The sequence below is a fragment of the Egretta garzetta genome, unplaced genomic scaffold, assembly GCF_000687185.1.
Source record: "Egretta garzetta isolate BGI_Z169 unplaced genomic scaffold, ASM68718v1 scaffold87, whole genome shotgun sequence".
Classification (NCBI taxonomy): domain Eukaryota; kingdom Metazoa; phylum Chordata; class Aves; order Pelecaniformes; family Ardeidae; genus Egretta; species Egretta garzetta.
Window position 1 is genome coordinate 696,667 of NW_009260286.1, and position 9,408 is coordinate 706,074.

Below are 9,408 nucleotides of genomic sequence, written 5' to 3' on the forward strand. Positions count from 1 at the left end.
CCCCAGCTCTTTGTCTTCCCAGCCCCGCGTAGACGCGAGGAACAGCCGCCCACTCAACCCTTTGGAGATGAGGAATGCCTCCCGGTGCTGGAAGGACTCATTCAGGGCAAGCGTTGACATACTTGAAAAGGAGCTCTGCCGAGGCCTCGCAACCCAGCACAAAAGAGGAGCGTGGTGGTTGGGAAGCAGAGCCCCCCAGTTCCCGAGGGTGCATTAGAAAGGAGAGAATGGGACAGGATCCTCGGGGAGGCCAGAAGCATTTAGTGGAGCCTCCCCGCCTTGTGCCGAGCTGTGACTTTGCCCACCCTGCGTTGGGCCCTTGCAGAAGTCGCCGCGCTCTGCGGGACGGCGATGCTAGGAGCTATCCAAAGCAAACACCCTGCAGGAGCAGCCAGCAGAGCCGAGCGAAAGCAGTGATTCCCTGCGATTCACAGCTTGCACCTGCATGCTTTTTAATAAGGTTGTGGGGTTTTTTTCCCCAATAATTAGCGATGCACTGTAAAACATTTAGAATTAACCTAAATTGAACAGCCACAACTAGCTAATTCACATTAATTAATGGGAAATCCACTGCGAATTTACAAGTGCGATCTAAGATAATTCTAAAAGCAAAGGTAATACTTCATTGAAAGTCGTTTTCATGTGGGACCTGTTTCTGCAATCCCTTGTTAACAGTTCAAATCACATTCTCAAAAACACTGAAGTAAGACGCTTAGGCTCAGAGTTCAGTAAAGGTGAGTAAAAGAAGTAAAATCTGACCTTTGACAGTGGTAATTTCTTCCTCTTTGTAACACAATAGTATGCTAACCCTTTGGAAGGCAGTTTGGATTAATCGTTAAGTTTTAACTGGATGAGATCTAATTACAGCTCCTGCCTATGAATTTTCAGGGAAAATAGCAAATAAATTGGCCTTTTGTGTTGGTGTAAAATACATGGAGTCTTATCTTTCAAAATACAGATTTCTGAGAATCTATTCTCCCTGGGGGTTTTTAATGTTTTAAATAACTTCAAAATTTTTGGATATAAGGCACTTGTTTGTTACAAGTGTTAATTCTTGATTCCATTAAGTGAGGTTTTTTAAATATATACATACATACACAACTTTTCAGAAGAATATCATACCACTGTTGAAAAGTTTAAGGAATTTACAAAGCTCTAGGTAAAACTTCAGAAGGTTGTTCTGCAGTGCTGGACTGTTTCATATTTTCTTTCAGTATTTCAATTTTCAAGTACATCTCATTAAACACAGAAGTTCAGTAAGATGCTTAAACCTTGCTTGAGGGCCCTTTCTGCAAAAATTTTATAGGTAAGCATGGAAGGAGGCAAGATTGGACTTACCTGGTGTAATGATGCAGGCTTCCCAACTGCAATCACATATTGATTTAGAAGATTAGCTCTATTACTGGAAATCAGAGTACAGCTGGAGACATGCTGACCTACTACAATAGGAATCGGTGTCCTAGTGAATTTAGTGGTTTCTTAAAAGCTCTTCTAAGTACAGCTGTTCTCCCTCAGGACTGAAGCTATTGACAAAGCATAGGGGTAAGAAAAATCTGAAGGAATATATTAGCGTGTCTTCAACTCCAGCATAATGTAAAAAAATCAGTTCTTCTTAAAAGCTGGAAGTTTTCAAGTTAGACCGTTGTTACAATCAAGACGTCACTAAAATCCTTTTGGACTCTGTGCATGTCATACAGCTTATTCTCTGGCAAGAAGTAGTACATGAGATGAACAGAAGCAAATGGTCCTTTTCTTACTGTGTGGTGAATAGAAGCAAACAGCCCAGACTGAGTTCGCTGAAAAAGCTCTAACAGGGCATTCATGAGATGAATACAACCATCCCAGGCCCCCTTTGTCAAGAGAGATCAGATGCACTGGTGTGGAAGACAGTAACAATCCCTGAACTTGTTTTATAATGTAGGAGTGAATTTCAGTGTTGGCAAAGTAAAGCAGTGTTTTAGCTGTCACCACCCATCCCGTCAAGGTCAGAGAAGCAGCATTGCACACAGTGTATCTAAACACAAGCAGAAAATTAATTTTGAGGGAATATTTTTAAACCATATATTTAACAAGGTTAACCCGTGCCAGAGGAAACCATCAGCTACCTATAATCAAACATCAACGCATCAGCTGTATTGATTGACCTTAACTTGAGATAGCAGTTGCTGCCTGAGGCGTTTTTAAGTGTGTGCATACAGAGCTGGGACAGAATGGGAGGGAAATGGGACTGAAAAATAAATAGAACAGAATCTGGCTCTTGTGTACTTGGCAATTCCATTGACAAAGACAGCACGTTCCTCTGCACAGCGTCCTTTTCCCACATGCAGCGCCGCTGTGCCAGGCCAGCGTGTTTGACCGCCAAGGCAGATTTCTCCTCTGACTGAAGAACAAAAGACACAGTTTATATGTCTGCCTGTGCGCGGGCGAGGGACAAAAAGCGGCATTCAGCGGGTGTCCACAATAGCGGAGAATGGGCCCAGTGTCTTGGCCAGACGGCTGCGCCCCGGCCCAGCCGTGCTGCTCCCCCCGCCCCGACCTGGGGCTGTCCCCAGCCCCTTTGTTAGGGTGCATTAGAAAGGAGAGAATGGGACAGGATCCTCGGGGAGGCCAGAAGCATTTAGTGGAGCCTCCCCGCCTTGTGCCGAGCTGTGACTTTGCCCACCCTGCGTTGGGCCCTTGCAGAAGTCGCCGCGCTCTGCGGGACGGCGATGCTAGGAGCTATCCAAAGCAAACACCCTGTCGGAGCAGCCAGCAGAGCCGAGCGAAAGCAGTGATTCCCTGCGATTCACAGCTTGCACCTGCATGCTTTTTAATAAGGTTGTGGGGTTTTTTTCCCCAATAATTAGCGATGCACTGTAAAACATTTAGAATTAACCTAAATTGAACAGCCACAACTAGCTAATTCACATTAATTAATGGGAAATCCACTGCGAATTTACAAGTGCGATCTAAGATAATTCTAAAAGCAAAGGTAATACTTCATTGAAAGTCGTTTTCATGTGGGACCTGTTTCTGCAATCCCTTGTTAACAGTTCAAATCACATTCTCAAAAACACTGAAGTAAGACGCTTAGGCTCAGAGTTCAGTAAAGGTGAGTAAAAGAAGTAAAATCTGACCTTTGACAGTGGTAATTTCTTCCTCTTTGTAACACAATAGTATGCTAACCCTTTGGAAGGCAGTTTGGATTAATCGTTAAGTTTTAACTGGATGAGATCTAATTACAGCTCCTGCCTATGAATTTTCAGGGAAAATAGCAAATAAATTGGCCTTTTGTGTTGGTGTAAAATACATGGAGTCTTATCTTTCAAAATACAGATTTCTGAGAATCTATTCTCCCTGGGGGTTTTTAATGTTTTAAATAACTTCAAAATTTTTGGATATAAGGCACTTGTTTGTTACAAGTGTTAATTCTTGATTCCATTAAGTGAGGTTTTTTAAATATATACATACATACACAACTTTTCAGAAGAATATCATACCACTGTTGAAAAGTTTAAGGAATTTACAAAGCTCTAGGTAAAACTTCAGAAGGTTGTTCTGCAGTGCTGGACTGTTTCATATTTTCTTTCAGTATTTCAATTTTCAAGTACATCTCATTAAACACAGAAGTTCAGTAAGATGCTTAAACCTTGCTTGAGGGCCCTTTCTGCAAAAATTTTATAGGTAAGCATGGAAGGAGGCAAGATTGGACTTACCTGGTGTAATGATGCAGGCTTCCCAACTGCAATCACATATTGATTTAGAAGATTAGCTCTATTACTGGAAATCAGAGTACAGCTGGAGACATGCTGACCTACTACAATAGGAATCGGTGTCCTAGTGAATTTAGTGGTTTCTTAAAAGCTCTTCTAAGTACAGCTGTTCTCCCTCAGGACTGAAGCTATTGACAAAGCATAGGGGTAAGAAAAATCTGAAGGAATATATTAGCGTGTCTTCAACTCCAGCATAATGTAAAAAAATCAGTTCTTCTTAAAAGCTGGAAGTTTTCAAGTTAGACCGTTGTTACAATCAAGACGTCACTAAAATCCTTTTGGACTCTGTGCATGTCATACAGCTTATTCTCTGGCAAGAAGTAGTACATGAGATGAACAGAAGCAAATGGTCCTTTTCTTACTGTGTGGTGAATAGAAGCAAACAGCCCAGACTGAGTTCGCTGAAAAAGCTCTAACAGGGCATTCATGTGATGAATACAACCATCCCAGGCCCCCTTTGTCAAGAGAGATCAGATGCACTGGTGTGGAAGACAGTAACAACCCCTGAACTTGTTTTATAATGTAGGAGTGAATTTCAGTGTTGGCAAAGTAAAGCAGTGTTTTAGCTGTCACCACCCATCCCGTCAAGGTCAGAGAAGCAGCATTGCACACAGTGTATCTAAACACAAGCAGAAAATTAATTTTGAGGGAATATTTTTAAACCATATATTTAACAAGGTTAACCCGTGCCAGAGGAAACCATCAGCTACCTATAATCAAACATCAACGCATCAGCTGTATTGATTGACCTTAACTTGAGATAGCAGTTGCTGCCTGAGGCGTTTTTAAGTGTGTGCATACAGAGCTGGGACAGAATGGGAGGGAAATGGGACTGAAAAATAAATAGAACAGAATCTGGCTCTTGTGTACTTGGCAATTCCATTGACAAAGACAGCACGTTCCTCTGCACAGCGTCCTTTTCCCACATGCTCCTTGCAGGAATGTTAAACCTTGTAGGCTGTCACACAGGGAGAAACAGCTTCAGGAACCAATGTTTCTGCAAAGTTAGCTGTGCAATGGAAAAGTAAGACATTGTTTTATGGGAGGTGTTGAGTGAATCAGCATTCATGAAGAGGGTGTTACCCCCATGCAGTGGAAGGAGCCTCCACGCATGCTTCTGGACTCTTGGACTGCAAATCCGCGAGGAAAGTGAATATAGCTTCAATTTTAAAAGTAGCGTGGAACACATAAAACCACGAAAAATTCAAGACAGCCTGAGCAACTGTTTGTACCAGATAACACACATTTGGAAATACCATGTGATGTGAAATCTCAAAACAAAGATGCTCTTAAGTGAAATTACAATGATGATATGGTAGTGTAGTTTATGAGATCATTCTTGGATGTGTAACAGGAAAACATACTTCTAAAGCTAGAATTGTGTGTGAGGACTAGGGAGATTTATGAGCAAATAACGTTCCTGATGGACTTCCCATGTGACCGTAATCAAGCCATTCTGCGTTCATATGCTCCTAAAGCTTATCTACAAATGTGTTAATAAATGCCTGGGTTTAGGGCAGAGCTATACATCGCCCAGCACAGTGAGATGATTTGCCACTTTTGCTCAAGATGGAAGCAATTTACAGCCTGAATGATCCTGCAGATTCCTGGCTTACGGTATCATCAGCCTGCGAGTTTCACACAATTATTAGGATTAGAAAAACTATCTACTGTAACCTTAGCTCAATGGGAAAAATGTTATGGAAGCTAATGGCTAGATGTGATGGGAAGATAATTTTGAAATATTAGGAGGGAAGTCCCATTTAATGTCATCTAAGAAATCTACTCTCTGATCCCGCTTCAAGTTGCACTGATGTTATCTTTTGTAGTGTGGAAAACAATCTCCAGATAGTTGTGCTGATAACAGCACCGAGCATTAACTATTTAATTCTAAAACATAATTATTACACGTTTTGAAATGATAATGGTAGGGTCATCTTTAATAACATTGCAAAATGCTAGCAATGTGGGCTGTATCTCCTTATCTGTTCAAGTTCAAGGTAGTACCAGTCCTGACTACTGGACACTGCTTGTTCGATATTTCCAAACTTATATCCCATTACATATGTCTGTGTAACGGACAATCTCAAAGGAGAATCCACGCAATCTTAATTTCTTAAGATCCCCCTCAGGAAAGGTTTACCTAAGCAAGATCTCCTGTGAATCTTTTTTTATTCTGAGATTCAGCTGAAACCAGGATGAGTCGACAGCATGACAGAGAGGAGCACACGAGAGATTATAAATAGAGTCCTGAAAAGATGATTTGATTTCCATTCTTTGGAATGTTATAGCTATTCAGAGATAGTGCAAAGTAATCTGGTAAATTGCCCGTGATTGAAGCAAATGATAACTCACTGAATAGAGCTCTCTGGTCCTTACTAGGCTTAAACTCTCTATAAAAGTCCTGAATAAAGGATGAAGGATTTCTTCTTTTGTTGCAATGCGTTCCCAATTTCCTCGTAAAATGGAGACAGGTGGCAACAAAATATTCCATCTCCAAATATTTCTCGTGCCATTAAAGACTACTCATGGAGCAAACAAAGCTTGCTTGCTTTATCCTGGGTCATTTTTTAATGGCTTTTTACATTGCTAAGTCCCAAGAAGATTTCATTCCCCAAGTCTTGTTTCATGGAAAGGAATACTTTTGCTCAAGTACTTTTTCATGTTTTTCCAATTTCCCAGTGGTGTACCTGCCACAGCAGATGTTGTGCCTTCTTCTTAATGTATGTTTCAGATACCTGCACCTTCTTTTCTGAACAACTGCAGACAAAAGGGTGTCAAACACTGCTGTTAAGCTTCGGCATTTGTTACAAACTCAATTCCATTTGAAATATAGTCCTTCCCAATGGCATTTATTTTCAGAAGTAATTAGATATCTGTCTGTAAGACCAAACTACAAGTCTTGAAATTGAATCTTACTGTGAATGAGCGCTACAAAATTTTTACGTAACACTTAAGAGGAGTGTGGCTCAAATCCTTCTCCCCTTCCTTTCCTCACTGTCTTTTGTCTTCCACTACTCAGAGTTCCTATATCTATCACAAAGCTTTTCCTGCATGTAGAGTGCTGAAGAGGGTCAAAACAGGTTTTTAATCCTGTTCTGTCTTCATGTGACACTTGAAAGAAATAACAGATATAAAAAATGGGAACAAGTAAATTCATGGATTAGTGAAATTAAGTCTAAATCCATTTCTATTGTAATTCATCTTTTGTTGTTAACCACACTTAAATCTTTAAGTATGCGTGATATAAAATATTAATCCTATGTTAACATGTTCTCTGTATTACGCACAAAAATTCCAAACAAAACTAACAAGCAAACCTTGTAATTTGTGATTTATTTATTTATATGTGAGTACTAAAAATGGCAGTGGAGCTCACATAAAAGCTACAAAGCCGTAAGCCGTTTGAGTAAAATAACTAGCCACACCTTGTAAGAGGAACAAGACAACTAAGAAACCTGAAAATAAAACCATCTGTGAAAAACAATCTAGGGAGTAAACATCCAAAATGAAGCATGTCTTTACATGTTCCCTACTATGCTAACATAATGAGAATAAAGCACTAAAAATGTTCAAAGCAGCGAGCGGGGATTTTTAACTGCATCAATCCCTCTACAAGAGTAGTCCCTCTGGCGTCATAAAGAGTACTCACTTGAGTATGGCTCACAGGACTGAGATCAGAACGCTGAACAAAAAAAGGAGAAAAAAGGACACAACTGTGGTAAAAATATTTAGTAAATATAAAATAAATAGCTTTTAAGTTGTGGGTTTTCTGTTGCTTAAGCAGATCTGGATAAGCACCCAGGAAAATCAGTTTGCTTGCATAATGACCCAAGTTTATTTTACTTTTAAAAAGTCATCAGTGTTCACGAGAGGAGGAATGCTGGTTTGAATCAGGCATGTTGCAGACAGATGTTATGCAAGCTTCCCCAAACAGTCCTGCCAATGCATTGCAATCCTGAGTTACGACATTCACTGTAACTGCTGCAGTCTGGGCCCTTTTTTGGGCCACAGATTGATCTGTTGGTTTTCCCAAAATGGGGATGATATTTTTTTGATGCGTGCAGAAACTTGAAGAATATCAACATATTATTTTTCATTTTCAGACCAACAGAATTTGGACACCGTATCTGAACTACGCAGCCTATCAGTAGTACAGGACAGAAATGGAAAAATACATTACTTGTCGTGATATGATTGTGATACTGTAAGCAAACATATCGCCAGGTTCATTCCCACAACGTGTTTGGTAGGGGACAGTCTCTTGCAGTTTCCTTCTATTCCTATTTTTGAAGGATAAAAGGAAGTGATTTCCAAATACCATTTGCAAAAAACATTGTAGGTTTTTAACTGAAATACTCCTTTACACTCAAAGTGTATGAAATGGCTACATCCTTTCATAACCTTTAAACAAATAAATGAAAAAACAAATGATATGAAACATAACAAAACTAATATCACGGAGCAGAACTACTATACTTTTGAGAGACCCTGCAGATTCTTGAACAGGAGATTAAGTACGGTTGCTAATACAGATTAAAAGCTCTAGAGAATGTCAGATGAGAAAAAGACCCCAGTTCCTGCTCTGAAACACACTGTATTTTGGAGTATCTCATAAAAAATGAAAATTTGCCACTGTTCACAGTAAGAAAATTTTGGCTTGGAAATCGAAATAGCCCATTTTCTTATTATATATCCTAATGTCATTGTTGCATATTTTTTATTTTTAAGTACATGCTCTGCCATACTTTTTCAGACTTTAATCTTGAAAAGAAAGATGTGGGAGTATGCAGGTAAAGCAGAATAATAGTTTTTACATTTATTGTTCTTTACTAAAACATTATTGCACTTTCCATCTTTGAAGAGTAAAAATACTTTGATAAAGCTTGCTTGAGCCTAACAGCCTGAGCCATGTGATCAGTAATTTTATTATACTGTTCTTTTTTGTTAAAGAAGCAGAAAGCACTGAAATAACTTGCCCAGCAGTGCCAAACAAGTCAGCGTGAAAATTAAAAGGCTGAGACTTTGTCGCCTACAGCTCTATGCTTGTATGGCTCGGCTATATTTCTTTTACAAAGCTTTTAAGTTTTGGGGCTTATGTGCAGGCACTGTGATAAGTTCAGTAAAGGGCAACAAGTTGGTGAGAGAGGAGTGATTCTTACCGCACGTCAGTGAGAAGGGATTGGATTATCGTTCGTCAATAGTCTGAGGAGCATTTAGGCACCCACTGTGCTGTAATACATACTATTCTGCTTCCCTCTAAAATGCGGTTATTGGATCTGTGATAGAGGAGGGAGGTGAGAGAAAAATAAGCTTTCCACCGACTGAGCAACGAACATCAAATGCAAAGTGAGGCTACCAGGCAAAATACAGAAGATGTTACCGGTGGCTCGTTCAGCCGGCGAAGCAAGGGTGCATTCTTGATAGCCTGGCTATCAAGGGGCTTTCTTAATAGTGAGACTCACCGGGCTGTGAAATAGTTTTCCACGGAAAATGGTGGCGATCCTATCCCTGGGGCATCTGCTCGCCTACGCTCTCCTGTCGGTGACCGGGAAGAGCCCACCCGGGCGCGCAGAGCCGGCAGGCTCGAGCCCCCCCGGTCCCGGGTGCGCTGCCACCCTTCTCGGCTGCAAGCGGTGCCGCCTTTCAGCCCCCG

At 40.6% G+C, this 9,408-nt stretch overlaps 1 long non-coding RNA gene across 2 annotated transcripts; it reads right to left on the minus strand.

The window, feature by feature from the left end:
- Nucleotides 1–5,037: 5,037 nt before the first annotated feature.
- On the minus strand, nt 5,038–9,402 carry LOC118452673. 2 transcript variants are annotated; one of them, XR_004842480.1, is made up of 4 exons: nt 8,915–9,402; nt 7,936–8,035; nt 7,405–7,437; nt 5,038–6,866 (listed from the first exon to the last, which is right to left on the minus strand). It is a non-coding gene; the product is annotated as an uncharacterized LOC118452673 (long non-coding RNA). The 2 variants fall into 2 exon arrangements; XR_004842479.1 differs by having other exon boundaries at nt 7,936–9,402.
- Nucleotides 9,403–9,408: the final 6 nt, after the last annotated feature.